The sequence below is a fragment of the Cervus canadensis genome, chromosome 2 (assembly GCF_019320065.1).
Source record: "Cervus canadensis isolate Bull #8, Minnesota chromosome 2, ASM1932006v1, whole genome shotgun sequence".
NCBI classification, from domain to species: Eukaryota; Metazoa; Chordata; class Mammalia; order Artiodactyla; family Cervidae; genus Cervus; species Cervus canadensis.
The window spans coordinates 47,414,065-47,426,091 of record NC_057387.1 but is presented as its reverse complement, the minus strand read 5'-3'; the positions used below and the strand labels follow the sequence as shown (position 1 = coordinate 47,426,091).

The following is a 12,027-nucleotide window of genomic DNA, read 5'->3' as shown; positions in this document are numbered from 1 at the left end:
CAGCACAGTGTAAACAGGAAAGATCTCTGTCTCCCTCTCCTCTTCATGAAAGAGAGGGAGAATTTAACCCTCTGGTGCTTGGCTAATTTCCACAGCAACAGTGGTCGGGGCTATTGCAGGGCCCCCACCCCACCCGGAGCAGCTCTGGGCTGGAAGGCTGCCTGCCCGGCCAGGGCAGGGGTGATGCCTGGACCTGTCAGCTGGTGGCTTCTGTAGGTTCTGGGAAAGCAGCATATGGAGCTGGGAGCAATGCAGGAAACTTATGGGATTTTAATTTTTTCTAGCCTAGTGCTTTTTCTTCCTTTTTCATTCCAGCTGCATCCATCAAACATTTAAATACTCACGTGACATATGTTTATTGAAAACACCAACAGTCCCTGGAAAATCCCTGTTCTTCTCTTATATGGCTTCTTCTAGTCATAAGGTCCTGCTCCCTCTTCTCCATGGAGATACCCCTTCAAGACCCACCTCTCTCGCAAAGCCGTCACTGCTCATGGCTGCTTGCTGGCTCTGATCTCCCCTCGCTTCTCCTTCCCTCTTGCACCGTACTCCCTGCCCTCTCCACCCCGCCTCAAGATCCCTCAGGTGCACTCCCTCCTCTCCAGCCTAGCTCAGGCTCCCACCATCCCTTGCTCTTTCCTGTTCTTCCAGCCTCCGTCCTTCCCCCTTCAATCTATTCTCTTGGCTGCAGTGTTCATCCCCAAAGACAAATATGATCCTGTCATTGAGTGATCTAAACACATCTGTAATAGCTAACATTTACTGAATGTTCACTGCACGCCAGGCTCTGTTCTAAGTGCTCTTTATGTGAAACTTGTCTAAATCTCACAATAAACTGTAAAGCAGGCATTATTTCTCCCATTTCACAGATGAAGAAACTATGGCTCAGAGAGGTTAAGTAGCCCGCCTAAGGTCACACAGCTAGCAAGTGGTAGAGCAAGCATTTGAACCCAGGCAAACAGATTTCAAATACTCCCCTCTCAAGCAATGTACTGAATTATTTATGTACTGAATGAATTATTCAGCTTCTCAATGACTTTCATCAGCCCTCAGGATAAAGTCCGAACTCCTCAGTAGTCAAGGTCCCTCACTTTAGACTCATCCCTTTTCATGTGCCGACAGGTACACTTTACTTCCCCACCCCTGAGTGATGTGCTGGTAAATGTTTAACAGTTGGCTCTCTGGAAAAGAAAACCCTGATACAGAGCATTTCCTGATCTCCATGGTGTAGGCACTCCCACCATGGCCGATTTCAAGCTGTGACTATGACATCACTGTACAAGGAAGAGATGTACTCAGCCAGGAGGAAGGAGTGGGCTTCAGGGTCAGACACACGGCAGGCCCTGCCCACCTCTATCATCCACCATGACTCCACCCAGCAAGAACAGTATACCTTGGACCACACACCACCCATCCACCTGATCACTAACCCAAGGCTCCTGTGTTGATCTGGAAAGTGCCAGTGAACTTCCACCTTCCTTTCCTCTTGTTCACCACCTACCTCTGGTTGTCTAAGGGCAGGGTTGAGAACTCCAACTAGACCACAAAGGCTGATGACCATCCTTTAGACAGACACCTGTCCCCTGCTTGCCACAGCAGGGTTGACCTACCCCGGCCATGGCCCTTCACCCAGAACACCCCATCTGCGATAGTTACGTCTTCACCCCTAAGAGATAATGCATCACTATTGCTCTAGCTGTGCCCTGTCCAGAGACATCCTGGCCTCTCCCCTCCTCAGCCCACCCACACTTCCAGGGCCCCATCTCTTCTCCTTATTTAATGTGATAACAGTCTCCAGATAAGGATGTCGCTGGCCCTCTACTCAGATGACCCATAGGCTCTTCTCCTCAGCAGTTCTCATTGATCTTCCTTATCCACAGACCCAGTCTTGGCTCTATAATCCCACCCTGAATGACTCAGACCCCAGGGCCCATCCACAGACCTCCGGGGAAGGTATCTCCCCAGCTGTGACACATGTGTGAGATCTCCCATCTAAGCAGGACCTCACCCATCAGTCAAGCAGCCCTTGGGATGACCATCCCTGCTCAGAGGCTGGAGAACCTTTCTGGCAGGCATGAACCAGAACGGACATCCTGGAGGATATTCCTAGGGAAAGGGGCTTTAGGTGTTTCCTCCACAGCTCCTAATTAAAGACCAGGTAGTTGGGCTTCCCTGGTAGCTCAGTCAGTAAAGAGTCTACCTGCAGTGCAGAAGACCTGGGTTCGATCCCTGGGTTGGGAAAATCCCCTGGAAAAGGAAATGGCAACCTGATCCAGTATTCTTGTCTGGGAAATCCTATGGACAAAGGAGCCTGGCAGGCTATAGTCCATGGGGTTGCAAAGAGTCGGACACGACTTAGCAACTAAACCACCAGCACCAGTTTACCCAAGGCCAATCCTTGTTTTCCTTTCACTTGTCCCCAGTGCGAAGTGTGATATCCCACGGGGCACTGGGTGTGGCTTGCGAGTGACATTTTCTTGTTAATTAAATGTTTACTGTGGTATCACTGCATAAATCATATACACCACATAAGAATGCCAGTTTCTACATGTTTATGACTGAAGGTCAGCACTTCCCACGGGGACCACAGTGAACTTCCCCATTCCTATGTTTCTGAATCTTGTGGTACCTGGGGCCACCTCCGTGATCGCCAGTGAGCATCTTTAAAAACAGTGGCAATTCCCAGAGATATGTAGGGCAGCAGGTCAAACATAAAGAAAGTTTACTCAGGGGCGGTTCTAGTTTTGGACTGGGCCATCACATAGCACTGGTGACCCCTCCAGTTGAGTCAGTGAGTTGAAAGCACTTCAGAAAAGTGAAGATTTGGGACAAATATATTAGACGGCACTCAGCGTGTGTGCATATAGAGAAGGGTGATTGCCATGGGCAGTTTCAGAGATGGTGCTGATGATGACCAGGCTGCCAGACGCCTTTCCGACGAAACCCAGAGATGAGAGTGCCCAGGAGGTGGGCAGCCAGAACTCTCCAAAGATTTATCTGCCCAGATGAATTTTCTTTATAACTATAGGAATGCTGGTCACTCCTGCTGCCTGGGCCACTGAGCTCTGTCCAGAGAAAGCCCTGACTTCTGGGGACACCCAGCCTGAAGCTGAGCATGCCTGCCTGCCCACACGTCCCTCCTGTCCCCTCTCTCCTCCGCTGAGCCCTCTTCAAGTTGTTTAAATGACCTCAAGGGCTCCTCCATTTTGAGGATATCAGCCATAATCTAACTGTGATAAATGGATTGTGCTGGCTCTTTCTAAGTCTCTGTTGGAGGTTTCTAGGGAATTTCTCTAGTGCTTATCTGATCAACTGGGGGCAATTCACTAAGCTCCCACGTAATGGAATCTGCTCTGAGCTTCAAGACATTGAAACAAAGACACGTAGACAAAGATGGCTGAGATAGAGATTCCTAGTACCACAAAGGCTGTGAGAAAGAGAAAGATCTTAGTACAGAATGTATAGCCACAGGGGTAGGGGAGGAGCAGGTACTTCAATCCTAAATGGCAAATGTGCCACAGTGTGCCTCCTCTTCTAACTAGCTGGCACATCATTGTTTTAGAAGCAGTGATTCTGAATCTGGTACAAGACTACAAAGAGTGATCAAGTTAAGAAAGATCCACACCGGGCCTACCCACACAGGATGGAAACTGGGCAGAAGCAAACAAGGCAGTGAGAAAGAATTTTTGCTGTGTAAGAGTTTAGGCTTGGATTTCCCTGGTGGACCAGGGGTAAAGAATCCGCCTGCTAATGCAGGAGACACGGGTTCTATCCTTGGTCTGGGATGATTCCACATGCTGCAGGGCAACTAAGCCTGTGCACCCCAATTCCTGAGCCCGTGCTCTGGAGGCTGAGAATTGCAGCTACTGAACCCTGTGCGCCCTAGAGCCGCTGCTTCACAACAAGAGAAGCCCGAACACCACAACTAGAGAGTAGTTTCCACGTGCTGCAACTAGAGAAAGCCCGCGTGCAGCAATGAAGACCCAGCACAGCCAAAAATAATTTTAAAAGAGTTTAGACTTTTTGAGGTTTGAACCATATAAATATATTACTCCTTTATAAAATAAAATGTAAAAAATCATACAAAGTTAGATTTACTCTATTTTGAAAAAATAAATATAACATCCAATACAACATTTAGTTAGGCAGCTCTTCTGAAATTAGAGGTTATAAAAGTACATATTTAAGCTCCAAGCCCCTTCATTTGTGCTCTGCCTTAGTCTAGGGACAGGGACATTGTGGGGCTGCGATTGGCTGAGGTCACGCTCAGTGACCATCAACATGACAGGTGGGACTAAGTGGTGAGCAGGTGCCTGCCTGCAAGGCTGCAGCTTCAGAGTCAATGCCAAGGCAGTGATTAGTGACCCTGTTTGCAGCAGATAGGAGGGGATCTGAAGAAGCCAAGTGTCCAGGTGGGAAAGCCTGCCCAAAAGGTGAGTGAGGCTGGAAGGATGGGAACAGCCGCAAAAAGAGATGTGCAGATAGGAGGAAATAGAGGGGAATCTGTGCCAAAACATGAGGTAAATCGAGAGACAATGCACCCTGGTGGGTTTCAGCTGAAAAGCGTGGTGTAGAAACCTCCACAGCCCATAGGAGCAAACCGGCAAGTCAGAGAGGCACTGGCCATGCAGACTGAGCTCGAAGACATCTAGGGGAGAAGCCAGGAGAAACCCCACTGCCCAGGGAAAGAGGAGGACGTGCCCAAGCCTGGTGAGTGGAGAAGTTAAAATAGAGCCGAAAGAGTGATCTGGACACCCAGAGGGAGGATGCGTAAACAAAGCAAGGGGTGACTGTGCAGAGGAGAATGGTTTATCCCGAAAAGTCAGCAGCAGTGAGAGTTTTAATTTCAGCCGCAGCCATCCCAGAACCCCTTGGGGAGGCAGCCCAGAGGAAGGCTGGAAGGGCTCTTCGGGGGCCTCGTCTTTCATGGGGATAAGGTATCTGGCAGCCTCTAGAACAGGACTCTGCCTGGGAGACAAGCTGCTTTCCCTTGAGTCATAAAATCCCTTCTCTGGGCCCCCAGGGGCACCAATTTTGCAGTATGTCGCCCAAAGGGACCAAGTAATTACGGGTGAAAACCATCCCTTTTAGCCCAAAGCTATTGCCTCTCCCCCTGCTCAAGGACAGCAGGCTGCAAGACCTGAGCGCTGCGTGTCACCACACTGGTCCCCAGGGGCCTCTGAGCGCTGGCTCAGACAGGCCCCGGAGTGTCCAGGGCTCAGTGGGGTAAGATCAGCACGCACACTTCCAAGACAAGCAAAGAGAGCTAGCTCTATAATTTCCTGACACTGAGGGAGGAGACAGAAGGAGCGCAGACCGGATAACTTCCCCAAAAGCCCAGCTGGCAAGCACACCCACACTGTGAGGTTGCAACTCCCTGAACTAATTAAAAGGCAGAGCAATGAGAATGTCTGAACTGCTGCATAAGCATCTCTTGGGGAAAATATGTTTACGGTATTGCATACCCAGGGCTCCCCCTTCACATCCCAGAGCCAAGCCAGACATAGGTGACTACAGTTTAGAGCTGAATGTGTGTGTTTGGTGGAGTAGGAAATGGCAACCCACCCCAGTATTCTTGCCTGGAGGATCCCATAGATAGCAGAGCCTGGTGGGCTACAGTCCATGAGGTTGCAAAGAGTTGGACGCAACTGACCAACTGAGCACATGTGTGTAGGGATGTGTGGGCATGTGTGTGATGGGTGGATAAGAACTCAGGCACAGAGAATTATATTGTGTGATGGGAGACAGTCAAGGCAAGCTACCATCTTCCTTCTGATTCCCCTCAAGGATGGAAAAATAGGTAAAGGTCTTAAGTAGCATCACAGAGGAATTTATGTGGCCATTGGTTGGGGGGACCCTCCATCATATAAGGAGACATTGCAGTATCTCAATCTCTGGGAGGTGTTTTTCTCTCTAAGTTTAACCACTTTTTATTTGAGTTTAACCTTGCTAGCAGCCAGAATGGGCCAAATCAACATTAAGAGTTTTTTTCTGCTTTCTGAATCTATGAAAAGAAAAATTATTTCTAATTTTTTCCTCATAATGACACTTAATCAGGTTTGGAAAATTCCCCTGGTGCTGAAAGTCTGAAGCACTTTCTTATCTGCGGACTGGGGGTCCCAGAGGGAGCCCAGTCAGCAGGGTCCCTTCAGGAGCTCTGTCCATCTCAAGGTTCACTGGGAGTTATTTGATGAGGATATCAAGAACATAACTGAGCCACAAGATGCCAGATTAAATTCTGACATCCAAAAAGAGAACAGGGGCAGCACGCCCCCCATCTCTTTCCTGGGGAGGCCTCTGGTGGGGCCTGGGCTTTATCCTAGTACAGTGATGGATTGCACTGTCCAGGCTAATGAGAAAGAAAGAAGAAAGACCATTGCACAAGATGCTGGGAAGTGTCTTAACCGTCCCTTGGCCCAGATTCCACTCGGAATCCATCCCAAGTCTTTGGCAAAAGAAGACTTTAAATTGAAACAGCAAGAGAGCCCTTTGAAGCATCTCAAGAGTTGTGACCTTGGCGGGGGAGAGCCTGCCCCATCCCAGGTGGGCACCGCAAAGGAGGTGCAGCATCAGGACCGGCAGAGACAGTGATGGTCGATGCAGGCCACCTGCAGAGGAAAGTGTGGCTCTGACCCCGGCCTCAGGAGACCTGCTGCTGCTGCTGCTAAGTCACTTCAGTCGTGTCTGACTCTGTGCGGCCCCAAAGACGTCAGCCCACCAGGCTCTCCCATCCCTGGGATTCTCCAGGCAAGAACACTGGAGTGGGTTGCCATTTCCTTCTCCGATGCATGAAAGTGAAAAGTGAAAGTGAAGTCACTCAGTTGTGTCTGACTCTTAGCAACCCCATAGATGGCAGCCCACCAGGCTCCTCCGTCCATGGGATTGTCCAGGCATGAGTGCTGGAGTGGGGTGCCATTGCCTTCTCTGCAGGAAGACTTGAATTGTCACTAAAAACTGTATGAGGCCCCTGGGACTCTGTCAGGTGAAAGCTGGGCTGTACCTTCAGCGGGGTTGGAGTTTCAAGCCCATAGAAATTCAGTAGGGAGGGAGCTCAGAGTGTAAGATATTTTTGTTTCCACTCTGTTACCCCTTTCTGACTGTCCCTCAGACAGGCAACAGGTGGGGAGGTATTTTATACATGGATGGTATGTAAACTGACAACATCCCTGTGAACACATCAGAAGACATGAATTACCTGTCTTCAGAGAAAAAGAAACGAATGATTCAAAGGTTATTGATAATTTATCCAAACTCCATTTTGTGGGTGGACTATCCATAAGCAGGCAACTGTTGGGAAGGGAGGTTGTGGGTGTAAACCCCACCACACCCTCATTTTTCTAGATAATTAACAAATTGTTTCAGGACCACAGACAGCAGCAGATGAGCTCCAGCTAGGTGCTCAGCCCACCCCACCCCAATCTGGTTCTTCTTTGCCAATGGTTGTCATCTCTGGTCCTTTACACCCCACTCAGGCTCTCAGCGGAAGCTCTGAGGACCTTCTGATGAGGTGCAGAGAATGGCTTAAGGCCACTACCCTGTACCTTTAGCACCAAAATGAGAAATCAATTGTCTTTATTGCCAAGTCCTGTCCTCATCCAATACTAATAACACTAGGTAACGCTTATTAAGTATATCCATGTTCTGTATCCTCATTTTATCCTTACAACTCTATAAGGTTAATTCTATTTTTACATCCATTTTATAGATGAGGAAACTGAGTCACAGAAAGAGGAAGTGATTTGTCTGAGGTCACAAAGGAAATCTGGTTCTTGAGTCCATCTCCATCGCCACTCTGCCGTGATGTGTTCTTGAACTTAGATGCAGGATGAAGGCAAAATGGTAAGAAACATGAAACTTTGTAGGCCAACTTGGCCCGTGAAGTCATCAGGGACCTGGAAAAGCCATCTGCTGTAATGCCTTGGACTTGGGAGTTCTGTTTCCTATTAAGATTCTGTCTCTTAGTATCCTTCAAAAACTAGGGCAGGTTATATAACTTCTCTGTGCAGCTCTTTCCTTCCCCAGTGGAACAACTAAGTGGACCTGGCATCATGGGTGGATCTGGAATAGGTAAAATATGCTGAAGCTGTTAAGGAAGAGAAGTCAGGAATTAGAATGTCTGTTCAGTTTTGTAAAGCGTGTGGTCTTCTGGCCTAGATGAGAGAATCACTGACTTTTAGAACTTTCAGTGCTTGCAGATCTTAGAGCCTATGTTTAATAGTATTGGGATGAATGCTTCATCCAACACAAGTATCCTTCTAGCTACACTCCTGAGACAGTGCTGGGGCCCTTCAGAGCCAGGAGGCTCTTTAAGTCACCTAGAAGCCATCTTTTGTCTGCAGGGCATCCTTCCTCCACCAAATGTACCCAAACAGTCTCATAGCAGTCTCCACTGCTGCCGTTTACATTGCACCATGTCTGCCTTGCTCCCACCAGAATCTAACCCTGCCCTCTGGAGAGGCTTGAGTAAATCAAATCCCACTGCCCAAGGCAGTCCTGGCATGAAGGTGAGCTCTGATGCTCTCTTTTCCATGCTAAACCATTCCACCTTCTTCAACTGACATTAACCTCATTTCTACCACCCTCACCATCCTTATTACTCTTCTCTGAGTACACTTGGTTTGTCAATTGTCCCCCCAGCCTTCCGTTGATTCTCCGAATATTTCCTGAGTGCCTTCTGTGAAGACAGCAGATACTGAGAATGCTAGAAAAAGCATAGTCTCTGTCTTGAGGAGCTCACTGTCTTGGGATAGGAGGGTGGAGTACTCCTAAGGAATTGCAATATAGTGTGGGAAGTGCTATGACAGGGGTAAACCCAGCGGACTCTGAAAGCCCAGAGGCTGGGGAAGCTGACAGGTGGAGAGGTGTGTGTGTTTGCTGGAAACTGCACTCTAGAGGGGGGAGAGAGGGAGAGGAGACCAGTTCTGGGAACTGCTTGTGGTTTGGAACTACAAGACTAAGGGTTGAAGGTTGTGGGTCAGTGGGGGATAAGAGATAGGCTTAAGATCAACAGGGGTCAAATCATGAAGGCCATGGTATGAGACTATTCTGAGGGTAATAGGGAGCTCCTGAAGGTTTGTAAGCAGGAGGGTAACACAATCAAATTTAGTTTTTAAGAACAACGACTCTGATTTCTAAGTTGGAGAGTGTATTGGAGGTAGATGTGAAATGGGAGGCAGGTGATGTCATTGCCAGCTCAGAACAGAGCACAGCAGAACTCTGACCTCTGACCTTATTCTGGAAGCTGAGTTTCTACGGAAGCTGCCTGCAAATGCGAACTATACTGGTAGCCACAACTCACTCCTGTTTCATGTTCAGGGGTACAAACCTTTTCAAAAGGAACAGTAATGTTAGCTTTTTCCCAGCATCTATCTTTGCAGACAACTTTTTAAGATTTAATCAGTTCAGCCCCTCCTTTAGGATTATTGAAATCTTTGTGCATCTTAATTCAACTCCTTCATCTTTATTTAAGGGGAATACTGAAGGACTTGCCAAAGGGCACGTGGGGTAATTAGTGGTGGAAACAATGCTGAACCCCAGTTTCCTGACTCCTAAGCGAGGCACCCTGTTATTCCACCTCTCTAGGAAACTGATCTGTTTAGAGAAACTAGAATCCAGATTGACTAGCAGTCACTTACATGAAAGAACAGGTCTTAAATTACAGGCCCCAAAGGCAGGAAGGGGAGACCCTATACCCTTTTCCAATATTACCTCTTATTGACTAAAATAATCCCTGAGTTAGAATCTACATTCGACAGGGATGGCATTACAGGTCTTCAGACAGCTGAAGATCACAGCTGTTCAAACCCAATCATCCAGGCACTTGACAATGTCAAAAAGCTTGAAAGAATTTCACAGAGTGAAAAAAAATCTTACAAGCTAATGAATGCTTAACAAACGCTTCTCTCTGGAACTGAACTAGTTCAGATTGTAAAAGCTGTTCAGGGAGAAGGGACAGGTGATGGGAAATGGGACACTCTCTGTGGGGGAGATGGGGAGGGAGCCAGCGTACAGAAAGCTTCCCTGGATGAATGCCTGGAGAATGAGGGTCCTTCTCAATTAGGACCTAACCCCTTGGTCTCTGACAGATTTCTTACTGGAGCCCATGAGACCTGGAGACTGGTTTCCTTGGGCCCTGTGTATTAAAGCCTCTGACCCTCAGTCCTGAGAACCTGCACAGACAATGTGCAGAGCCCTGTGCCCAGGTTATCCTGAGACCAGCACACCCTAGGTTGGTCCATACCCCCTATCCAGCACCACACCTTCATTAGCTCTCTTCCTCTTTGTTTACTTTGCCTGGATGTTAATGCTTTACCACTTTTTAAAACAGAACTGACCTCTACTTCTAACCAGCTCATCCTGCATCTCCTCTGAGAACTCAAAGGACCTCCACCCTTTCCCCAGACTCTACCCTCTCCCCACAATCTCATCCCCCACTTGAATCCACACCTCAAGTTCCACTAGAGCAATGCTTTCCTACTATCCCCTGTTGTGAAGCCAAATGCCATTATGGAAACTTCAGACTTGTCAGATGAGCAAGCACTTTACTGCTCCCTTCCCAACAAACATATGCTTATCTTTGAATAACTGTAGATCAGCCAAATTTCATCAAGGTAGTTAAGAGCAGTGAGGAACAATTCCAAAATTGGAATTGTTCAATTCCACTCTTCAGGGAGAGATTGTAAACAAACCTTTTATCTACTTTTCAAATAACAGACACCATAAGTATTTTTTTTTTTAAAGAGGAGAAACAAATCAAGTCATAAGCATTTTGCTCTGAGCCCTGATCTTATTATCTAAGCTGGAAAGGAAGCCCCACAGTCTGGACTGAGATGTTGACCATATCCCCAACCCTTTCCCTGTGGTCAACAAAACCCTCTTCAGTGAAGCCTCGGCCTGAACTTATCCAGTTTGAGATGAGAAGCAAGAGCCTCATTAAAGCCATCAACTGGAGAATACTTTTTTAAAAGAGCATTTTCTATAGCATTCTATCTGGTTTCTCACACATCTTCAGTGACACCTGAAAAGCTTTGTTGAAGTGAAGTGTATTTGTCTGTGTCTGGGTTACTCAAATTGCCTCTCTTCTCTGCCAGGAAATTCCGATTTCTGGCAAGAGATGCCCACATGAAAAGAAAGGGCTCGCTGACACAGAGGACTTCCAGAGGATTAAACACAAGCCACAGTTGTTCTTTTTTTAAAAGAATGAACTAAAATAAAAGCTTATTCTGCTCACCCACACAAAATGCTGTTCTCAGAGAGGACACAGTACTGACTGCTATTGGCCTCAGAGACATTGTCTACATTAGCATTTAGTGTCTTAACTTTAAACACCAACTGAACCACTGCAGCGTGCAGGTGAGTCTGCGTCTAACACGCCTCAGCCCCACCCCTCCGGAGCCAGCACACTTACCTAACGACACGATGCCAAGGCTTCACCTCTCCCGGCTGGGGCTTCAAACACGAGGGGACTCAGGGGGCATCCGCTTTCAACCACAGAGCCGGGGGTGCTGGCGTCTTCTCTTCTAGGGAGCCAGGTGCACTCCTGACCACCCAGCCGCTGGGGAATCACAAGGTGATACCGTCAGGTCTGGAAGGTTTGCCGAGCGATTGCTTCATACCACAGGGTGCTTCCTGCCCCCAGCTAAAAGAATGAAGGAGGGGTTTCCTTCAGAAATGCAGATTTTCAACAAAATTCCTTTTCTCTGTGTGTACAAGATGGTGCATTGCAATATTATCTGTAAGAGGAAATAACTGGGAAAAAATGCTGCCAACTGGGGACTGAAATAAATGATGAGATTTCCATGTACTGCAACAACAAAAAAGAGATTCTGTATTTGCTGCTAAGGCCTCTAATGTATACTGCAAGGTGAAAAAAAAAAAAAAACAACCCCAACAGATAGTACTTGCAGTAAGGTCCAATAGCATTTATTTTTGTATATGCTTAGAAAAAATGTGTAGAGCGATTCACAAGAAACTTGGAATAGCGGAGACCCTGGGGAGTAGAACTAGGGCAGGAGGAGTGATCTGACT

The 12,027-nt window shown here is 47.6% G+C and overlaps 1 protein-coding gene across 1 annotated transcript in view; it reads right to left on the bottom strand.

Moving 5' to 3' along the window:
• BCAR3 (BCAR3 adaptor protein, NSP family member) overlaps positions 1-11,522 on the bottom strand; it is a 218,909-nt gene extending 207,387 nt beyond the window's left edge. Inside the window, exon 1 of the mRNA XM_043460603.1 lies at positions 11,408-11,522. The gene's annotated coding sequence lies outside the window, so the exon portion shown is untranslated. The remainder of the gene's footprint in view (positions 1-11,407) is intronic.
• Between the last annotated feature and the right edge of the window lie 505 nt (positions 11,523-12,027).